Genomic DNA, 23,158 nt, shown 5'->3' with positions numbered 1-23,158 from the left:
GGTTTTGAGTCCTGGTTCTACTTCTTCCAATATTGGGCAGGCCACCCTTGCTCTACACCTCAGTTTCCCTAGGTGGAGGTAAAGTATAACAAAAGCAAAACCAAACACTAGATTGGTGCAGGGCTATGATGGGCTAGCCATCCTGGCCCAGGGTGGGATCATTGTGAAGAGCTCCAGGGCTGAGCCTGGGTGGTCTGTTGAGGCCATCGTGGGTTTGCATGCAGCTCAACTTCCTCCTCTGGCCACTCCCGCTTGCTTTCCCTCCCTTCAACAGGTGTTGATCAAAACATAAAATAAAATAAAACCTCCCTCCAAAACATTCTGGATGCTAAACTTCGTCTCAGAGGCTGCTTCACTGGGAGCACTGCCTATAGCACTTGTGAAAGGAAAGCTGGTCCTCACCTAAGATCTAAGGTTGTTTTGTGGGAATTTACTGAGCAGCTTCTGGGTTGAGGGAAATCAGAAATGAATATTAAGCTGGTCCTCACCTAAGATCTAAGGTGGTTTTGTGGGAATTTACTGAGCAGCTTCTGGGTTGAGGAAAATCAGAAATGAATATTCTTCAGGTATTTATCATATGGCTGGAAACTGAATACTACAATTGAATTATCCTGTAGCTTTATTAAGTTTATACCAGATTCTCCCATATGATGATACTACTAGAACTTAATACCTTACTATTATGGTAGATAATTTTGTTTTTACTAGTTTGGTGTTTTTTGTTGTTATATTTTATTTCTACTTGGTGGAACTGAGGCACAGAGCAGTGGTGACCTGCCCAGGATAGGAGGAGGTAAGAGTCAGAACTCAAACCCGGGCCCTCTAATTAGCCTGTGTCACATGATATGGTTCCTAGCAGTGGTAACTGGGATGAATGGGGCTTCCTTAGCCTCTCATAATGGAAAAGATTTCAGATAAAGCTTGCTGTCAACAGATTATGAAAAAAAATGCACCTGGTGTCATCCTGTTCTATTGTAAGTCCTTGTTCTCTATGCAAGGGATCATTAGAACATTTTAGTAGGCTTAACCTTGGTCATCAGATTGGTTACCTGTGAGCTTTGTATTGGGGTACAGCTCAACAAGCACCCATGACCCTAAGCCTCAAAGCCTTGAGCCCCACTGTGAGCTCCTTGGGGACAGCACTCTACCCTTCACCCTTGTACTTCCTCACCATCTGACCAGGGAAGGGAATAAAGTTAATGTCCTATAAGTGTCTGTTCAGTGACCGGGTGGATAGGCAGTGAACATGCCATGAATACCACCTGCCTTAGAGCCCACTAACTAGTGGTGCGAAAGAGGCAAAAGAATTGCATTTTGGTACAGACCTAAAACTCTCCACACAGTCGCCAAGAGGCTCAGCACTCCTACATGACCCACCACCTTCCAGCCCATGTCACCTTCCCTTTCTCAGCGTTCTTCTGAGCACTGCAGCTTGTATACACAGTTCAGAAGTGGATTGCAGAGTGTCTTATCGTGGTTAAGCCAGCATGTGAGACGTGAGTCCAGGGTAGGGCAAACCCCTAGGAAGTCAATGAACGCTCAGTGGGCCTGTTGTGGGTTCCAGGGCTCTCGTCTTTCCTGTAGCTCCTGCCAGGGAAGTGAAAGCAGCTGGGTGTTGCCCTCCAGGGGCTCAGCCAGCTTCCCTTGGCAGGAGTGAAGCCTATTGTTGGAGCTGCTAGGTTGGCTGCTCATGGGCCGGACCAGTGAAGGCGTTCCCAAGGTTCATGTCAGAAGCCACACACGGTAGCAGGAGCTCCCAAGACTGGCTTCTCACCTCTGTCACCCGAATCTTGACTGTGTAAATGGGTTATCTTCTAGTCCAGTCTTGTGGGTGAAAAGACTATTTGTAAAAGGAAGGAAAAGAAATGTTGGCCCGAAGCCAGGGCAACAGAACTGAGGGCCAGGAAAGCTGCCTCCCGCCTTTCTGCCAAGGCATTTCCGCTGTGACCTGCCATGTCCAGTGCACACCATTCCTGCTACACAGCCAGAAGTCAGGGTGGGATGGCGGGCAGCCTGTCTGAGGCCAGGAGCCACAGGAGAGAAAAGAGTGGGCTTAGGTCCAGGGAGGGCCCATGACAGAGCCAGGAGGAGCAAAAGCAATTCCGCCTTCAGAGTCTGAAACAGGAAAACAAATCTGTTGGACAAAAAATGTCCAGGTTCAATGACTTGGCTAAGGTGCCATGGCCAGGGAGAGCTTGAGTCTACCAAGAGACCCCGGCAGCAACCTTGGTCATCAGGATTTTACAGCAGCCCTTGCAGAGGCAGCGAGAGCTTTTCTGCCATCCTGGGCATGGTGTGTCTGCAAAATTTCAAACTCATTTCCTGAGATAAGAATGACATTTATTAAGGCATCCTGGAAATAAAAATAAGCGGCAAGAGCCTCCCCACCCTGGCCCACAGGGCTGTCTGCCAAAGCTGGGTGACCCAAGGGAGGAGGACAAGAACAGAGCCCTTGGGGAAGCTGCTCTGCTTCCCTCCATCACGATGTCCTGTTCTCTCTCTTCCCTTTCTCTGGTCCTAGCCCACAGCACTGGCCAGGCTTGGAGGGGGTCAGAGAACATTTGACCACGATCCTGGCAGTGAGAGTGATGGCCTGGCCATGAGACTCACAGCCTGAACCTCCAACATGGCTTTGAAGTCCCCACGATCAGTCCCCTGGTTCTCTCTCGGGCACCTCCCCATGCCTGCCACCTGGCGCCCAAGGCTCCAGGCTTATCCAGCCTCTGCCATCTCTCAGAATCCACCATGCTTCCTCCTGTCTGCATGCAACTGCTTTGAGCTTTGTCCCCTCTGCTGGGAGCACCCTCACCAGCATCTTTTCCTCACCCCCACTCCCAAACTCAGACTGCCTGCCCGACTTTCACTCATTCTTCCCTCTCTGTCCTCCTCCACCCCAGCCCCCAAGCCAAGCAAAGGCAAGGCGCCCCTCTGACAATGCCCAGAGCTCCCCTAATCAGGACCCTCGCCACAGTGCAGAGCAATCGCCTGGTGCTCAGCTCTGTTCCCAGCTAGACAGTAAGAACCACAAGGCACAATGTCAGTTATTTCACCATTGGGCTGGCACTGAACAAATGCTCAACAAATACGTGTTAGACAAAATAAATTAAAAATTAATTAACTAACAGGCTGAGCACGGTGGCTCATGCTCGTAATCCCAGCACTTTGGGAGGCGGAAGCGGGCAGATCACCTGAGGTCGGGAGTTCAAGACCAGTCTGACCAACGTGACGAAACCCCATCTCTACTAAAAATACAAAAATTAGCTGGGTGTGGTGGGGCACACCTGTAATCCCAGCTACTCAAGAGGCTGAGGCAGGAGAATTGTTTGAACCCTGAACCCCGAAGGTGGAGGTTGCATTCCAGCCTGGCCAACAGAGTGAGACTCTGCCTCAAAATAAATAAATAAATAAATAAATAATAATAATAATTAACAAAAGGCCCCAAAAGGCAATTTGGACAATTGCCCCAGGCCGACCTCGAAGGTTTCCTCCAACCATTAGTGGGTAGTGGGGGTGATGCTCTGGGGCTCTTCCCCTCGCCTCTGCCTGTGGTCTTGCATCCTGGTCCGAGCAGCTGTTACATGGGGTGGAGGTCTGAGTCTGGTGGGAGTGCAGCAGGTCAGTCAAGGAAGAAAATATGGTCTAGAAAACAGCCTGGCGGCGGTCACCCCCAGGGGTAGGGCCAGGGAACAAAGGAGGATTCCTGGAAGTGTTGTACTTCTTCTTACCTCTGGGGTGCAATTATTCATTTCTCAGGGACCCACCAGTATAGAGAACAGTAACTCGGCCCCCACAGTGCTTGGGGCCTGAGACACTTACCCAGCACACAAAGGGAAACAGGGGGATGGCAGGAGGGATGAGCTGAGAATGCTGAAATATTTCCCCCCAGGGCCGGTGATCCACAAAGCTGCCTCTTTTCCCACCTGGCCTCAGGATGCACTGGGTGCTGGCCTACCTGCCTGCTCCTCACCCCTCCTGACCTGCTAATCACCATAAAGCGTAAACCAAGAGACCAGCACCTGTTTGTCTTTGAGCCTCCATGTAAAAATACATAGGTGCACATTTTAAGACCACATAGCAAACAATTGATTCATAAATCAAAGTTCCATTTTATATTCTACCATAAATAATCATCATTGGCCAGTATTGCCCGAGCCTGGATCCCCGGCACCAAATGAAAGTCAAACACATTATTTGTTTGTTGGCATTGGTAACAAGCCAAAGAGCATCATCTTCTATCCAGACTATGGATGGAAGTAGAAATCATAAAGCTACAAATGTTCTTTCCTGATGCTTTTAATAAAAATAAATATACCTATTGTCAGAAGTTCAACCAAATGAGTTTCAGGGAATAAAAGTGCCATTGAGGAGGGGGTGATCAGAGTGCCGGGTGGATAGGGAACTTGTGGCCTTTCCTTTCAGGCGGTGGGCCAAGATCAGCTCAGTCCCCTCTTTGGGACATGCCTTTTTCTCCTCCTGCATTCCTGGGTTTCCAGGCTAGCTTGGATTCCTAATTTGGAAGTCACCAGAGAGCAAACCAGTAAGCAAAGGAGTGTCCTGCTGTGAACTCCCTGAGAGACAGCCCTAGCCCTGGTTACACAGCAGGCACCTCAGTTCACCCCTCCACCAGCCTCCCAAGGCTCCTGAATTGAGCAAAGAATGAGGCTCTGGGCCCAGCCTACTCCCTGCTCACTGAAGCTGTGCCTATTCAGGGATCTAGCCTGGTGCTAATGTTTTCAACAGCCTCCCTGGACGGGGGGTCCTCGGGGAGGTGCTGGCAACCAGCAGACCTGGGATTTGATAACTGCTCTGGTCTGGGAAACATGCAGATTGTGACTCCTCCTCTGACTGGCACTGTTCTAGAAAACGATGAAGCTTCTTGATCATCCATCTCCTGAGCCTCTTGGTGACACTGACAGGCTTTATACCACATAGACATCCTCCGTTAGTCCTATCCTCTGCCAGTTTTTTCTAACTTCCCCCACACTCTCACAGCAGTGGCAGGTGCCTGAAATCTCACATTGGGGCAGTCCAGGAAGGTGGGGACTTCATTTTCTTTGCAACTGTCGTGATACCAATACACTGCTGGGCTCAAGATAGACAAGTGAAACAGGAGAGTTCCCTGACCACCGCCCCCCCTACACCCCAAAGGACCTGTGACAAGGGTGTGGCTCATATGTTTGGCCACTGTCCATGCTCAAACCTCTTATGGGAGGGGGAGCATGCAGACAGGCATGTGCAGGAGCCAGGGCGAGTGCCCGTGGGCTCCAGCCCCATGGCAGTGTTCAGGGGTGAGAGCTTGTGACTCCCAAAGCCCAAATGGGCATGTGTTACAGTGCACTCTTTTAGCCTTGCTGTCCACAGACGACTTAAGTGTTAAACAGCTCGGTGCCCTCTTGATACCCAAGTCCTTGTCCAGCATCCAGGAAGAATGAGGTTGCACATGGACCTGAGGAAGGTGAATGTGGGACTTGAGTGGTGGAGGTGGCTCTCAGCACGATGGCTGGGGAGCTAGAAAGGGGATGGAGTGGGAAGATGATCTTCCCGTGGGGTTTGCCCACCCAGCAACTGATCTCCTCTCTGACCACTTCCAGCAGAACTACTCTTGGTGTTTAGACACTCCTTCACTTCTCTCTGCTGTGCCATTCTGCTGCTCTTCTGTTCTGTTCATCCCCTTGTGGAGCCAGGGGTTTGGGATTTATATGGGTACAGGATAGGGAGGTGCAGTGGGCCAAAAGGCAACTTTTGGATGCGGAAACACCCAAAACCATGCAGTTCAGTGTCCACAGAGGGGCGGCAGACATTGTCCACAGCTCCCGTGTGGGATTCTGAGGCAGCCCCCTGTTCTAATCTCATTGGTCAGATGTCTCCACCAGATGTGGCAGGTGGATAGTGAGTTTATGAGTCACAGTGACATTATCCAAAATTTACATTTGAATTGATTGCCTAAATATTATATTATCATTAAAGGAAATTTTAAATTAGAATATAAATCATCCCTAATCCACAAACACAACAACTGATTTTAGTCTTGCCTGTTCCTTCTGATTTGCATTCTTTAAAGTGTTTTATTTGGGGATTAGATACCAAATTCCAAGGGCAGAAAATTTCTATCCAAATCAGCAAAGATTCTTATGAGTCATCTGTGCTTGTATGTAATAATTTTCTGCCCCCTCCAGCCTAAGAGCTCCCGGAGGGAACACAATTTTTACTTTGGTATCTCAGCATTTAGCACTGTGCTTGAAACTAGCAGGTGCTCGATAAACATTTGTTAAATGAACAAACTCCCCAAACCAGGACCTTGCCAGAAGTGTACATTTAAATCAAGGGTAGGGATTGATTAAAATTAACTTAGTTAATTTTAACATAGAATAAATCAAAATTCTCATGAAACTAGAAAGCATTGCAAGAGTAGAGCATCTGAATGTCATCCACTGACCCCAAATTCAAAGCTGGAATGGAACATTGTACATTGAGTCCTGTAGGAGGAAGGACAGAAATGAGAGAATGAAGTTGATGACCTGAACACTCAGAAGCAGTACAGGGAGAGGGGAAAATCGTGGGTTGAGGCAGGCTATTGAGAACTAGGTCAGTGAATTAAGAGGGTCTTCCAGGGGGTTTCACAGAAGTGGGGCCAGCATCTACTGTGGGGAATAAGTGTGGTGGCTTCAAGGAAACTTGCTGTTTCCTTGAAACAGCAAAAAAGAAATTTTGCTTTTGAGGACAGACATAGTTACTAGTGGGGAAATTATTCTCCGGGCAAAAGTAGCAGCGACCATGTGACCATAGCATCTTTATCTTATATAGCTCATAGAAGAAAACCTTTTATCAAAGGCAATAGAATTTCCATTTCTTGCGTGGATTGGATCAAACTAAGGTTCTCTTCCATTATCATTTATATTGTCTATTTCCCAATATATCCTTACATTTATATACCCAGTATGATCTATTTAACTCAAACTTAGAATCTAAATGCCTTGAATTATCTATTGAACCTCAAAGGAAAATTCTAGAAAGGACTCTATTTACTGCCAAATTAAACTCAAAATAAACCATTTCTCTAGTGACAGGATGTCTTATTTTCTGGTGGACATGACCCTCCTCCATAACGGGGGCAACCTGGACTGCACTGGAGTGATTCCTGGATGAGGCAGATGGGCTTTGTGCTGTCACATGACCTGAGTTGGCCATAGGAGAGGTACAGTCTTTCCCCCATTCGGGCAAACTAAGATAATGCTTAATTACCACTTCCAAGCTTTTTCTAATCATTCTTGATCAAGCCTGGATTTGGGGGTTCTGGGATTCTGTAAGCCTTGGTTTAAAAAAATTAATTACATGTTATGTTATAAAAGACTTTTTAAAGGGTCAAGCTAATCTATTTGTGAAAACACAGAATAAGAGTGACTCCCATGTGATGAATAAAATGGATATGAGTTGCCAGATTGTAAGTGAGTTAGGTAATGACATTGGAGAAGTCATAAGTATTTGAGAATAAGTAATAAAGTGCATATTTTGGAAGTACTTCCAACAAATCAACCTTGCTTGAATCTCATCCATCTGCTAGAACTCTCCTATCCAACCAGCCTAATCCTGTGGCATAGTCCCTCCCTAATATCTCTCACATCCTTTATTTCCCTGGTCTCCTGCCACTATTCTAGTCCAGGTCCTCATCACATTGTGCCTGGATTATTGCAACGACCTCCTTGTCAGTCTTCCTGTCTCTAGTTTCCCTTTGCCTTTGATCCGTTCTCCAAAATGCCACTGGACTCAGGGCTTTGTCTTTGTCCTAACATGCCACTTCTGACATGCTCTAGCTCTGTGCAGAGCTCTGCTTCCCACTGCCTTCTGGGACAAGTGCAGATCCTCAGTCTGGCAGTCTAGGTCCTCAGGTTCCAGCTCATCTGCCCAACCTCGTCTCCCTCCATTGCTTAAAGTGCCAGCCAGGTGGAGGTGCTCACTGTCTATTCCCAGCAAACCTGCCCTCTCTGTCCATTGGTCCTCATGGCCACCCTCCAGCTGGCTTGTCCCTACAAATCTTCCCCCTGTTTCTGTCTATTCAAACCCAAGCTCTATGATGGTTCTATCCCCTAAAGCCTCTCCATCTGGAGAGCCAGCCCACCCTGGTCTAATAGAGTGGCTTTCTTATATTGCTTATTCTATTTCAAAAGAAACTTCCTGGAGCTGAAAAGTAACTGGACTCAAATAGAAAATATATACATATCAGGAATAGAGGAATTTCAGGTACCAAACCTGTGGTAGAGGAGCTACTTAGAAGCCAGAGAGCCATGTAGATGATGGCATACTCAAACCTGGCTCTGTGTTCACACCGCTTTCATCTCTGGAAAGTGGCAAAGAAGCTTGTGCTGGCTCTTCCAATTAACCCAAGGCCATCATGCCCCATCTTTTCTCCAATCGGAAGACATTTGTATCCACACTTGCACGTTCCTTTATTTTGCTGCCTTGGATAACTTTTAAACTATATATTGTTCCCCACTTGTTTGGAGGCAAAGGTATAAAAAGGAGATGGGAGCAGATCAAGAGAGATATATTTGTTTTTAATTCTATTCCAGTATATCAGTTAAAGTCCTCTGAGGAAGACAGAAACCACTCTAGATATTTCAACCAGGGAATCACTTCACAGATTATAGAGAGATTAGCATCTTTAGTAACCCAGGACTACCACTGAGACTGGAGGAACATGGGGAGGAAGTAGTGTGACCAGAGTCTGGTCGTCAGGGCAATGGGGCAGTGGCTGCTTAGTGGGAACTGGGCTCATGGAGGAAAGGGTTTCCCTGCAGGATCCACAGCCAAGGAGGAAACACAGCTACTGCCAATGATGCCACAGGAAGGGGGAAGAAGGTGAAAAATGACCACGATTCTCCCCCTCTGCACCCCCAGTGCTCCCTCAGGGCCCCCTGTTTGTGTACACTGCCTGAAGGCTGGAAGGAGAGGGGCCCTGGAAAGAACAGGAATGAATCTGGGGGCACTGGCAGGCAGGCAGGCAGCACATCCTCCTCCTACACAGCTGCCTCCATGCCCACACCTCCCTCTTCGTCACCCTGGCAGTCCCCTGGCCCTCCCAGATGACCGTCAGACATCTCTACCATTCCCTCCTGTCCTTGACCTCTACTGCATCAGCACTGTCCTTGCCACCCTAACCCTCTCTGGCCTCTCTCTTGAGCTGCCAAACACTGAGGAGAACAGTTGTAGGGCTGTGCTGACTGAAGCCACCGACACGGGCTATCGAGCCTGCAAATGACCCTCACGGCTGCTGGACAATCCTTTGCACAAGATTCACGAATTTTCAAGCATCTCTCACATTGGCTCCCCAAGTCTTTCCCATTCTCCTCAAGTCCCCACCCAAGCCTCATTCCCTCAGGTTGTCCTCTCACTCTCCTGAGACACCGAGCCATAGACATGGCCTTTCTCCATATCTCTCCTTTTGAAGCTTCAGTCATTCATTTTTCCCTCCTGTCTCTGAGGACGACACACTCATCTTTCTTGTCCTGGGCCCCCTCTGTAACTTTGCTCCAATCATCATCCCTTCTGCTTTTTTGTTTCAAAGCTTCCCTCTCCCTTGGCTTTGTTCTCTCTACCTAGAAGTGAGCACAGGTGCTCCATTGCTCACAAGGCGACAAGAAAAAGTCCTTTGACCTCTTTGACCTCCTCTCTTTACCTTCAAATGTATTCAAAGAGCAAGAGTAACCCACCATCTGCTTTTCATGGCTTCATAATTGTCCATTCCAGTGGCTTTGATCCACCTTTCTTATCTGTGACTGTCCCAGCATTGGACTCCATTAACAACCTCCCCCACCCCACCCTCTTTCTGGAAATGTCTCCCTCGATTTCTGTGAGGTTGTGCTCCGTTGCTCTCTGCCCCGCATTCTCTCCAAAAGCTCCTGCATGGCTTCTCCCTAGCTCCTCTCTCTCCTCCTGTGCAAACACATAGGGGTCTCCCTACTCTCTGCCCTCAGCCCCCACCACGTAATCCCTGCACTTGGCTTTTCTGTCGTGTCTCCTCTCCTGCCCCATCTCTGCGTAGCATTCTCTGGATCCGTCCCCTGCTCCAAGCCTTGGGGACAACAAGCTGGTCCCAAATATTCAACCAGCTGGAAATCCGATGCCTTTTGCTGCCACAAACCTCTGTACCCCAGACGACACTTATTCCTTCCCATAATCCCTCAACCAGATCCTACCACTGACTTCACACTTTTCCTCGTGTTCTGCCTCAACATTTTATGTGGCCTTTGACTCTTCCGTGCCCACCTCCAGTCAGTCACTGAGCCAAGAAAATCCAAGAAGACAGACCCCCTCCTGTTTCCACTGGCCTCACCATTGAACAAGCCCTTATTATGTTCAAATATAATATATTTTCTATATAATGTATAATACATTTATTATATTTAAATATAACATATTTTATATAATGTATAATTTATTAAATTTTATATATTCATATATTTTCTATCTTTTATTTATAAATATTATATGACATATTTCTATATTTAAATATTAATTTGTTACACATTTATATATAACTGTGTCATATAACATATTTAATATATAAATTATATATTTAACACACATAAATATATCATGAAACATTTCATATATGAACATAAATGATGTTACACTGTCTTGGTTCCCAGTCTCTGTGCTGAGGCACCCAGGACACCACAGTGAAATCACAGAGGCTTCACAGCATATATTAATTTTCAAGGGACAATACACAATCTATGACTTTTAAGATTTGGGGACCTAACAACCTACACAGGTATTTAGTTTTGTCTCGAGACACTGAAAAATTTGTTGAGACACTAAGGGCTTTATGATCTGAGAGAGTTTGTGAAACTCAGGTATCTAGGTTTCTAATTATACAACGGCCACCCGTGTTCCTACAATGCAGCTCAGGAATAGAGCACTTAAATACTGTGGAAGCCCTCCGATATTCCATCCCTAATTACGCCATCTGCACCTGCCCACCCTTCCAGAACTGATTACTGGTCTGAATTTTTGCATTTACGATTCCCTTGCTTTTCTTTATAGTTTTTATTGCAGTTGTCTGTGTTCTTAAAACATATATGCAGATACGTGTATTGTTTAGATTTGCATGTCAACCTTCATCACATTTTTCATTGAATGTTACCTGATCTCCTGGCTAATTTTCCTACCTCTTAGTTGATGAACTTGCCATTGCATGTACTTTTTTAGTATTTTATCAGGTCTCTTCACTGCTCAACAATCTTCAGAGACTCCCTGTCCACTACTGAGTCAATTCCCTTGGCATTCTCTGCTTCACCAAGTCCCTTAATTTCTCTGAATCCCAGCTTCCTTATCTGTAAAATAGGAGTGACAATACCCATCTTAGAGTATTGTTTTTAAGGATCAAGCGAGACAATCCTGTAAAGTGCATACCATGGGGCCTGACACATAGTAGGAAGCACAGTATGTTGGAGCTCTTATTATTCTTATTATTTTTATTACTCCTCCCTGAGCTGTTATTTTTTTCATGATGATTATTACTCTTCCATGAACTTTTCCCTTAGACATAGCACAGTGCCCTGAACACAGTGAATGTTCAGGAAACATTTGTTAAATGTGAAATAAACTGATCTCCATCAACTCACGTGCAAATTGGTAATGCCCAGGGAAGGAGCTCTTATTAATGGGTCTTTGAAGAACCCCCAAAGGGAGGTCAATATTGCCGATTTTGGAAGGAGAGGGGAGGACATTGATACTTTCTTTTGCTAAGGAGAGTAAATAAGATGTAATGGGGTCTTTAAAACATTTTTATAGCAGTGTGTGGGTATGGGCTTGGTCTGAGCTGCTCCCAGCTGGCTTTTGTCAAGCGTTGGCTGCCTCAAAGCGGAGCAGCCTGCTCAGGAGGACCGCAGGATTCGCTGGGGCCCCAGCTGGAGGGAGGGAACCCATTCCTCTGATGTGCACAGTTGTCTCAAGCCTGGAACCCATTCCTTGCTCAGATGCCAAAAAACTATTTTGGATCCTGTAGAGCTGGCAGGAGTCCCTAGTATGCCATGTCTCTGCGTGTGAACTGCTCGTCACTTGCTTCTTCCCTTGGGGCTATTTCAAAGAAGATGGAAGAAATTAATGGCTATAAATGACTAAGGCCCTTGAGTTATGGTTTTATTTATGCATAATTTTGACAGGTTGTCTCCTTATTGAGAAACGGCATGTTTCTTATCTTTTGAGAAAGATTATGCTCGCTAATCTGAGAAGGGGTGCCATGCACGATGCTGGAAAAGGACAACATGTAATCAGTCTTAGTGAAAACACATCCCCAGAGGCCTGTGGTCCCTGCAGAACCACTTCGTCTTTAATTTGCTGTGTTTTCTCAGTAGGTTCTCATTCCTGCCTCTCCATTACCACTGCCTGATCTTCAAACTTGCAAAGGAAAGTCACCATTTGTTCTCTAGGAGTGTCATGTTTTAAAACTATGCACATACTAAAAAGCAGAAATTGCATACATGTGCAATTATGTCAACTTAAGCATGCATTTATGTGAATATATTCTATACGTAAGGTCAAAAAAATTGGATAGTGTTCTATGATAAGAAATGCATATTGACTACCCAAACAATGATTAAAGTTTATCTATCTTCTGCCTTGGGTAGCACAGAGTGACTTATCAAATGTCAATGGTTACACTAACATTTACTTTAGCAGAGAGATAATTACAAGGGCTGAAAAGCCTATTGAAACCATCAGAGTGTCCACACATCAGCTGGTTTCCATCCAAACCAGTTTATAATCTAAAGCAGGAATGTCTTTACTTTAGATGCAACTGAGGTCACAACCTTTTGTTTTTTGTTCTTAACAAGGTTCCGTGGCCGTAGTGACCCCAGCCAAATTTCACATTGCCTCTGGACTTCTGGATGTGGCTCTGCTGCTAATGTTGGCGGGGTGAGTGGAAGAGCTGACCACTAGCTCTAGCTGCAATTTCCACTGTGAAAAATGTTTCTAGGGAGGTAGACATGAGAGGTCAAATGGATTGTGAATGACATTTGTATAGCCAAGTTAATAAGATCCTGAAGGAGCAATAGGAAGGCTCTCTTCACTTTTGTGTATTTGCTTTGAAAGTCAAGGTAACTCACAGAATAACCCTTTTTTGGAAATCTTAGTTACAAAGTTGTGATTTGATATTAAAAATTTAGATACATTAGATGATTTGAAACTTTTTTGTTGACCTTTGTGAAAAGAAAAACAAATATCACTCAGGTGTGCTTCACTATGTACTACAAGGTAAACAGCTGTGTGCAGTTTCAATGATTTTTCCCCGGTGACACCCACTCTGAATGAGGTGCTTTGTCTTAATTTTAGATAGAACTGCTCTTTATTAAATAACTAATTGCTTATAGCAACTGGTCAACTTCCTCTTTAAAGAAAATATTCTTGGGAAATGATCTTTTTGTGTCTAGAAATCTTTTGTAAAACAATTACTCTTATTCACCCACCACGTAATCTTCAACTTTCTTAAAGTAATTTTATTTAAAGCCTACTTAGAACACTTACATAGATTGGCTCTCCAATCATGTGAAGCTTCAGGTTTGAACTTTGGTACTTTCAACCAAGCCTCACTTGCCAGAAGGAGTAGGTGGAAGTTCCACCCTTCCCTTTTCCCCATTACTTCATTCATTTGTTCGTCTGACATTTATTTAAGTTCTCCTGGCTTGTAAACACCATGCCAGACCTTGCAGATTTCAAAATGAAAAAGAACCTCAATGAAGGGGGTGACTTTGTAAGTAAGTCGTTGCAATAGAGGCAGATAATTGCCACCAGAGAGGCACCCAGAGGAAGCACTGACCCCCTTGATTGAGGGAGTCAGAAAAGTCTCCATGAAAAGATGGTATTTGAGCTCAAACTTGTAAGAGTTTGCCAAGCCAAAGAGAAGGAGGAAAGGACTTTGAGGTTAAAGAAATATTGGCATAAAAATGCAGGGATGATATGAGACATATTTGGTGATGCAAGATGGGGAGTGGTAATTCATGAAACACACACATGCACACTCACGCACATATAATTAAATGCCTATTATATACCAAGTACTGGACAGACAAGTGTGTTTTTCATTCATTATCTTGTTTCATTTTCATGAAGATACCATGAGGTAGGATTTTTTTTTAAATCATCACTTGACAAATGAAAAAAAGTGTCATTATCACTGCTTTACAGAAGATGCTCCCTGTGATTCAGGGATTTACCCATGGCCCTAGAGCTCATCAGATGTCACTAGCATCAAATCCTTTGCAGGTTCATGCAAGGTGGTTAAGGTCCTTCCATGCCATGTAGAGACTTTGATCTTCATCCTGCTGGCAATGGGACACCATCAACATGTTTCCAATAAGGCAATGAAGCACTCTGGCTAAGTTTTGAAATATAATGGTATGGCAGGAATGTGAACGAAGGGCTAGAACAAGAAGACATAAGAGACAGGAAAGATAATTAAAAGGGCATGAAAATAGTCTAGGCAAGAAATAGCAAGGACCTGAAACAAGGAAGGGGTTATAGAGCAGTAAAGATGGATCTGAGAGATAATTCAGAAATAAAATGGAAAGGATAGAGGAGCCCTGGGGCAGGAATTACCCGAGCTCTCTGTTACAAGTCACGGAACCTATGTATTCAAGTCAGTTTTAGAAGAAAATGAACTTGCTAAGTGATCTGAGGGAATTTATAGAGTCTTTGGGAGAACGAGAGAATCAGTTTTGGAAGTGTCAGGGTTAAAAGAAGGGCTGGAATTACATGGAACTGTTCTTAGTGGAGACCCTGCTGCTGCCTTCACTGGGCTTTGGAACACCTCGTGCCCAGGTATGCATTTCCTGCTGCAGTTATAACAAATTAACACACACTTAGGAGATTAAAACAATACCCTATATTCTCTTACAGTTCTGGAGGTCAGAAGTTCAAAACGGGCCTTGCTGGGCTAAAATCAAGGTGTGGCAAGGTTGCTTTCCTTTCTAGAGGTTCTAGGGGAGTGTGATTTTCCTTGCCTTTCCCAGCTTCTAGAGGCCACCTGCATCCTTGGCTCACAGCCCCCTCCGCCATCTTCACAGCCAGCAGTGTGGCTTCAAATCTTTCTCTCTTACTTCTGCTTTCATTGCCATGTCTCTTCCTCTTCCTCTCCCTCTGCTTCCATCATCACATCACCTTCTCTGATTCTGAACCTCCCACCTCTTCCTTTATACGGAACCTTGTGATTACATTGAGCTCACCCAGATCATCCAAGACCATCTCTCCATCTCAAGATCCTTAACTTGATCCCATCTGCAAAATCCCCTCTGCCATGTGAGTTAATGTATTCATATTCAGGTTCCAATGATTGGGACGTGGACATCTTTGGGAGTTCATTATTCTTCCACACAGTACTGCAGCTTATCTCTCAAACTCTGGTCTTAGGGACCTCCTTGAAGGACATAACCCCTCTTTGTCTCTGAAATGCTGGCTGTCACTGCTGCACCTACCCTCACCAGAATGTCTGCAGCCCAGGCCTGCTGCTTCATGTCCATAGATTCCAAATCAGAGTCTTACATAGTTGTATGTGATCAGGGTGTCTGGATCTTATGCCCAAACCTCAGCTGCAAGAATGGCCCAGAGAACAAGTTTTGACTTCTTCCTTAGGAGCAAGCAGGCTCATGATGCCGGGGGAGGGGTGGGGGAGTTCATAAGTTGATAGGGGCCAGGCACAGTGGCTCATGCCTGTAACCCCAACACTTTAGGAGGATGAAGCAGGAGGGTTACTTGAGCCCAGGAGTTCAAGACTAGCCTGGGCAACAGATTGAGACCACATCTCTACAAAAAATTTAAAAAAAATTAGCCAAGCATGGTGGTTCACCTGTAGTCCCAGCTTACTCCTGAGGCTGAGGCAGGAGGATCACTTGAGTCTGGGAGGTTGAGACTCCAGTAACCTATGATCTCAATACTGCACTCCAGCCTGGGTGAAAGAGTGAGATTCCATCTCAACAAACAAACAAAAAACAAAAGTTAATAGGTGGCCAAAAGCATGACGAATAGCTGCAAAACCTAGCCAAACCTCAGGTCATTCCATGAGTTCTGTTGCCAGTTCCACACTTAAGAGGAATGTAAGCCAGCACAGAGATGGCAGCAGGGATGATGCGGGAGCCTAACATTGTGAGTCCAGGGTGTTCATAGACTGGAGGACATAAGGGCAGCTTTAAAAGACACATGATTGAGGTTTCCTAATCAGCAAGAACTTGCACATGGAAGAGAAGTTGGACCTGTCTTGTGTGTCTCTGGTGTTCAACACTAGGACTCTGTAGAGGGTGACATGGTAACAGGGTGTTTCATTTCTCAATTGCATGATCTAAAGACCAATGGGTTGCTCCAACAGGCAAGAAGCTCGCTGCCATTTAAAGTATTGAGGCAGAAGCAGGATGACAACATGTTGGGGCACAAAGAGGGGAGGCAAATAGCAGAGGAGATTGCAATAGATGGCTTCTAAGTTTATTATTCTGTTCTTATCCAGTAACCAGATTATTGGTGGGGAAGGTACTAAGGGGCAAATCACAACTTCACATGAAAGTAACTTTTTTTTCTTTCTTTTTTTTTTTTTTTGAGATGGAGTCTCACTCTGTCACCCAGGCTGGAGTGCAGTGGTGCAATCTTGGCTCACTGCAACCTCCAGCTTCCGGGTTCAAGAGATTCTGCTGCCTCAGGCTCCCGAGTAGCTGGAATTGCAGGCATCTGCCACCACACCCAGCTAATTTTTTGTATTTTTAGTAGAGACGGAGTTTCACTATGTTGGCCAGTCTGGTCTCAAACTCCTGACCTCAGGTGATGCACCCACTTTGGCCTCCCAAAGTGCTGGGATTACAGGCGTGAGCCACCGCGCCCGACCCAAAAGTAACATTTTTAAGGAGAAAATGCTTGATGCATTTTTTTAAATCTTGCCTTTTATTTTCTGATTCCTGATTCTTTCCTCTTTTTTTAAACAGTAAGTAACATTTTTAAACAGTGTAGTTTGTTCCCACTCTGACTCCGGAGTCTGGTTTTTCTCTCAGGCCTGCTGCTGTGTTGGAGGACTTGACATGCCTTTTGTGTTCTGTAATGTCTTCATCTGAACAACAGGCCTGTAAAGACTGATCCCCAGTGATTACGCCAAATGTTACTGGAGAGAAGTGGATGAATTTATACAGGAACTAAGTGATTCAAATCTGCTTTCCTTTTCTATGTATGCAATTCTCTGTCTGCATTCCAACTGTTGGCACAGAAGCCCTGGTCCACTGCCCCGGTTTATCACCTTCACACAGAGTTGGGGGTGGCAGACGTAGGGGCTGCGCATCGGGGCCGCACATCAGGGCCATGTTGACCTGCTTCTTTCCAAACTGCTCTAAGGGTTATGCATTTACATACACCCACAGAATGCATTTGGGATGGTTACTTTTCAACACCGTGAATCTAATGCACAGAATGACACACGTTTTTAAGTTAAAAGTCAAGAAGTTTTTGCTTGGATTTAACCTAACCTTCTTTTGTTTTAATCCAAACTCCATATTGCTTGATATGATACAGACTTCCTGAGTGACCCAGGCATCATTACTAACAGACACTTTGGCCTTTTTATCCTTTTTTTTTTTTTTTTTGTAAAAAGGGAAAAGCAATTTCTGTTCATCTGCGAAGCACCATAATGAACAGATTTGCAGATTAGATGATACAATTTCTGTAAGTGCCATGGATCTCATGTTCAAAGGACAGTGTGTGGGTGGGTGTGTGCACACGTGTGTGTGTGCATGTGTGGGATGGTGGTGAGGATAGGGAGTAGGGGTATGGGAAGCTTCAACAATTTTTAAAATATTCTTAGTGTTTTGTTAACCTTTTACCAACCTTCACACCAAATTTTTGAAAATCGTGGTATACTTATAGGCGTTTGTTTTGTTTTTCTTTGTTCTTAGAAAGCATTCTTTCTGGATTGTTTTGTTTTAGTCCTGAGTAGGTAACTACGCTGCCTGAGAATAAAGTGGATCTTCATGAGCAGGTGTTGCAATCAAATACAATTCTCAACAAAAAATGCTCTGACAGATATTCACGACATGAGTCATCCAGCCTGCGTGATGATTAGCTAGAAATGCTAAGCAGCAGTTTCCATAAATGACTATAATTAGTCATCTTTTAACACAGCTAAGCCAACTCACAGTGCCTCTTCTTAGAAGTTCTCTAGAATCTATAAATAGAATGTTCAGCATTTCCCCAACATCATGTTCAGTCTGAGTCTCCCCTCAATGTGTCCTCTTCTTTGCTTTTCTTTCCTCACTCCCCATTCCTTTTATCCTTCCTCCACTCATCCCTCCCCTGCAGACTGTCCTGCCCAGACAGTGCTTTTCACTCTCAATTTTTCTCTCTTTCCCATTAAAAGACAACAAGTTTGCATCTGATTCTCCCCGAGCCCCATGGCTAGAGTTCCACATGCCCATATCCTTTTTCTTGAAGACTCCATATAGGACAGACATCCCAGCTGTCCCTGCTCCCCAGTCCTGCCGGGATCCACTGGGCTCAGGAGTCCAGGTGGCCAAGGGCTAGCTGGGGTGGGAGAAAGGTGCTGGGAACTACACCAGATGTTCCTTTCCTATGATTCCTATACTCTAGTGGGGGAAGGGTGAGGCTGGGCAAGGGGTGGAGAAGGGATGGAGGGACCAGCTGGTCAGGAGGCCTAGATCCCATCAGAGCATTAACCCCATGGCCCTGATCCCTCATCCAGGACAGTAAAGATGGCTGGGCAAGTGGCCTGAGCTCTTATAAGGCACCTGCTACATATAATGCTTCTAGACCTGCAGCAAGACAGTCATGACAGCCATTCCCATCCCCAATTACATGCATGTTCAAAGTACTTAAAGGCTGAATATTAAAAGAGTACTGAGCATTTGAAGTAGAGCCTGCAGCAGTAACGGGACAGCACTGTGACCCCCTGGGAGTGCAAGAGTGTCGTCTCCTCCTCCCTACCTAGCCTGGCATGCTTTCATTCTTTTCACTTGCTCTCCTCCCAACCCTACATACACACACACACACACACACACACACACACACACACATTGAGATACTTCAGACACCTTCCACCCCTGCAGGCTACATGTCAGAGGGAGTCACTGGGCTTAGAAAACAACAGGTTTCTGAAACTTAAGGAGGTAGAATGGGAACTTTTTCCACCATGCCCTCTGTTTACTGACCCCAGCTCTCCAGCCACTATACTCCCTCCCCCATTTCCCTTCCCCAACCCCACCTCCTCCATCAGACTCCCTGAGTCTGAAGGCACAGGATGGTTAAAAGGAGCCTTTATTCCTGCGACTCTACTCTCTTCTCCTCAAAGAAGTGGCAGGCAAGGTAGGGCATTCTCACTGTCTCAACAATATAATTTGCACATGCCCTGGCCCTGTGCCCTTCGGTAGCCATGTCTTCCCTCCCTGAAGTCCCCTGGGATTCTCCTTTGTCACTAACCGGCTTCCTTTCCTGGCATGGAGCACCTGACCTTGTCTACTTGTCTCTTTTACTGGCAAACTATATCTGCCAAGTTGGCTGGCTTTTGCCTTAGGGGTCAGGAGAGGGAGCAATCAGACCAGAAGAGGGACAGGAGCATCAGCCACCTAAAGAAGAAATGGTAGCAACAATGGGACTGTTTAATCTTTCTAATTGCCGACACCTTCAATAGAGTATCTGATATTCATTCAGTAGTTATCAAGGGTCACTTCTGTGCAGCCACTGTTCTGGACTCTGGGAATACAGAGGGAAAAAGACAAAGTGCCTAACCTCATCTAGCTTTCATTCTAATGGAGTAGCTAGGCAATAGACACATAAACACGTAAATGTATACTAGAAAGCCAGCTAGTCAAGGGCATGCTTATCGTTGTTTTTTGGTTGCCCAGAATCTGAACCTCCATCCTATGTCTGAGATTCCCTACCTCATGGAATCTGGTGGATAAGCAGAGCCCATGGTCCATTACATAGAATTCGAAAATGCCTGATAGTGGTTTTATCAGCCTCCCTTGTAGAAGGAGCCAAGGCCTATGGCCAAGGCTCCACCAGCCAGACACACTGGCCCACAATTTGAGTTGGGAACCAATGACTCAAGGACAAAGAGACTGAGAAAGCCCTCATAGGTGATGGCAGCAGCTGCAGAAAGATGGGGATTCCAAGAGTGCTGGTGACAGCGGGTTGCAGCAGTGTTAGTATCTGGGACAGTAACATTGGTGACACAACCAGTGGCAGCTGGGGCAGCAGAGATCCCACCAACTGGTGCACTGCGTGCACTCTTCTTGCCTATAAACCACTAAGCCTTCCCAAACATTCCTGGAGCTGTCAAAGTCTACAAATAAATCCTTCTTCTACTTAAACCCACCAGACTTCCTTGTGCTCTCATCTAAGAACTGAACACAAGTAGTAACAAGTGCTCAATCAAAAGCAAAGCCAGACGAAGGCATGGAGAGTGATGAGAGGCTACCTTAGGTAGGTGGCCAAACTCAGCCTCTCCGTGGATATGGCTTTTAAGTCTCTCCAGAAAGCCCGAGAGCAAGGCCACCTGAAGACCTGAGGGAAAGAACTCCAGAGAGAGGACACAGTGCAAAGGCCGGGCAGTGACAAGCTGAGGGGCTGAGGAATACCAAGAAGGCCAGTGTGGCCTGAGCTGAGGCAGAAGCTAAGTCAGAAGGACAAGCCGGAGCCACAGCTGGTGAGGCTGGTTAGATCGTCGTGTGGAGTTTGAGTGTCATGCTGCGTGTGAGGGAAGCCCAAGCTGGTTTTAAGCAAGGTGACATGGTCTGGTAGTTGAAAAGATCATCCCGGCTGCTGTCAGGAGAATCGTCTGTAGCAGGACAGGAGTGGAAGCAGAAAGATCAGAGACTCTTGCAGAGGTTCAGCAGCCAGGTAGTATGGGTCTGATCCCTCTAGGCCGAGGGCGTTTGAGTGGCGGTGGTGGGAAGAAGAAAGATGAGGAGTAGATTTTGAAGGTAGAGCTGAGAAGCCTTGCTGTGTGTTAGATGTAGGGTGTGAAGGAAAGAGACGGTTTGGGACTGAGCCGCTCTCTGAGATGGGGAGGATGAAGAGAAAGGCAAGCTGGCGGGTGGAGAAGTCAGGATGAAGAGTTTGGCTTTAGATCTAGTGAGTGGGAAACATCAATGAGGTGGAGTGGAGACAGAGTCTGCAGGGGGATGTAAGGACCTGGATGAGGTGGGGGCGAGCTGGGCGCTGGAACTAAGTGTGTGGGATTCCTCAGCATGGGGAGGAAATGTACAGCCATGAAACTCAATATGCTCACTCAGACGAGAGTGTGGTTCGAGAAGGGGGCTTAGGACAGAGCGCTGGGGAACCAGGGATGAAGAGATCACAGTGAGGAAGAGAATCCAGCTAGGGAACTGCAGGGCGGGAGGAAGAACACAGACTGCAGCGTGCTGGAAGCCAAGAAAAGAAAACAGAGGCCTTGGCAATGACCCTAAGGACTTCCAGAGGATGCTTGTATCAAGCAGGTAAGGGGACTGGGGCTCCCAGAGCCTGGGCCACCCCGTTTCAGTGCATGGCCCGGTGCCTCTTTAGAAGAGGAAGCCCCTGGATTCCAGAAGGTGCTGGCTCCACCCAAGGCAGACAGCAGCGAGGCCACACACTATTCCCGGCCCCTTTCTCTCTGAAAAGAGCCCTTTGTAACTTCTTTGAGAAGGAAACACCTCCGTCAGGGGAGGAACATTATTTGCTTCCTGTTAGAACAGACTTTTACTTAGGATCAAGCTCCGTGCCAGCCCCATCCCCACAGGGAGCAATAAGGGAAAGAGGAGGGAGGGGGCCGCAGACACTCACTTGTGGGGGCTGGTTTCGCAGGAACGGCTCTGGAGAGCTTGAAGAGGGGTAGGCTGCAGGCCCACAGCCACAGTCTCTCTCAGCTAGAAACCCTCCTCCCTCCTCTTCCAGCCTGTCCTCCCCGGGCTCCGTTCGAAAGGCCTGGGAGGTAGGGAGAAGGCTGGTCAGCCTGGGCGCTTAGTGGCGGGTTTAACACTTTCATGCCTGCCAGCCCTTTCCCAGGAAGACTACAGCCAATCATTCATTCATTCAAAAGCTCTTTGCCGAGCACCTACTCTGTGCTAGGTCTGTGCCCAGCATGGGGACACAGTATTAGGAGAAAAAAAAACAACAACAACAGACTTATCCCCCATCCGCCCTGAACTTACAGTCTAGTGGGATAAATTAAACAAGTCACGCAAACACCTCTATAGCCACAAATGTGATAAGGCTCTAAGTGAATATCGCACATGACAGTGGCCCTGCTGAAGGCCAGGCAGAGGTTCCTTCCTGAGGAAGGACTTCTCTGAATCTCCAGAGGCCAATAGAATCTGTAACAGCAGGAGAAAGGGTCAGGGTTCTAGAACTGCCCACTATGACTTTAGAAGCTGATCCATCTCTGTTATGCCGTGGCTGCCATGTTTTAGGTCCCCAAAGCCCAGAGCACATCGTGGAGCATGGAAGTGGGTCACTGAGAAGCTGAATCTAGTCCTAGGGGTGCTGGCGTGGAGGGTGTGTTCCGCCCTTGGGGCAGCAGCAACAGGTGCCGTGAGAGGCTCGGAGCTTTTGAAGCAGAAATGGCAATACTCTACATCTTCAGCAAATATTTGGGAGTCTTTTGTTAAAAGAAGAGCAGAATACATATCTATGCCTCTTGTAAAACCCAAAGGAAAGCTCTCAGATAGGCTTCTTTAGGGCTATGACCATCTCTGCAGCTTCACTATACTGAGTTAAGTCTGTAGAGCATCTGTAACCCCAGGCATGTGTGTCCACAACCTCCACACCTACACAAGGACACTCCTACAGAGGACAGGCCGTGTGGACAGTTAGGAGAGAACAGTGGAGGCCGCTTCAGTTCACTTTGGTGCTTTGGATTCCAGTGTTTTTCTGTTTCATTTTATGGGTAGCTGATTATTAAGCTAAACACTCCTTTTACGGTTGAAAATACATTAGTCCCTTTTCTTGCACGTGTCTAATTCACCAAAGCCTATTAAAGTGCTTTTGGACCAATAAGGAAATTTAATGCTCAAGTATTTTATTCTGAATTCCAATTTTCCTTGTGTTATGATTTTACCTATAGGTGGTTGGGTTGATTGTATGGTAAAGATGAAAAAAAGCATATTTCAAAAGAACCTGACAATTCTCAAGGTGTTTA

At 46.1% G+C, this 23,158-nt stretch overlaps 1 long non-coding RNA gene across 1 annotated transcript; it reads right to left on the bottom strand.

Moving 5' to 3' along the window:
- Positions 1–13,332: 13,332 nt before the first annotated feature.
- LOC129057557 (uncharacterized) lies at positions 13,333–22,314 on the bottom strand. The gene is made up of 3 exons (XR_008522177.1): positions 22,173–22,314; positions 21,805–21,945; positions 13,333–14,422 (listed from the first exon to the last, which is right to left on the bottom strand). It is a non-coding gene; the product is annotated as an uncharacterized LOC129057557 (long non-coding RNA).
- Between the last annotated feature and the right edge of the window lie 844 nt (positions 22,315–23,158).

The sequence above is a fragment of the Pongo abelii genome, chromosome 12, assembly GCF_028885655.2.
Source record: "Pongo abelii isolate AG06213 chromosome 12, NHGRI_mPonAbe1-v2.0_pri, whole genome shotgun sequence".
NCBI classification, from domain to species: Eukaryota; Metazoa; Chordata; class Mammalia; order Primates; family Hominidae; genus Pongo; species Pongo abelii.
The sequence above is the reverse complement of the archived record's forward strand: the minus strand, read 5'-3'. Positions and strand labels throughout refer to the sequence as shown.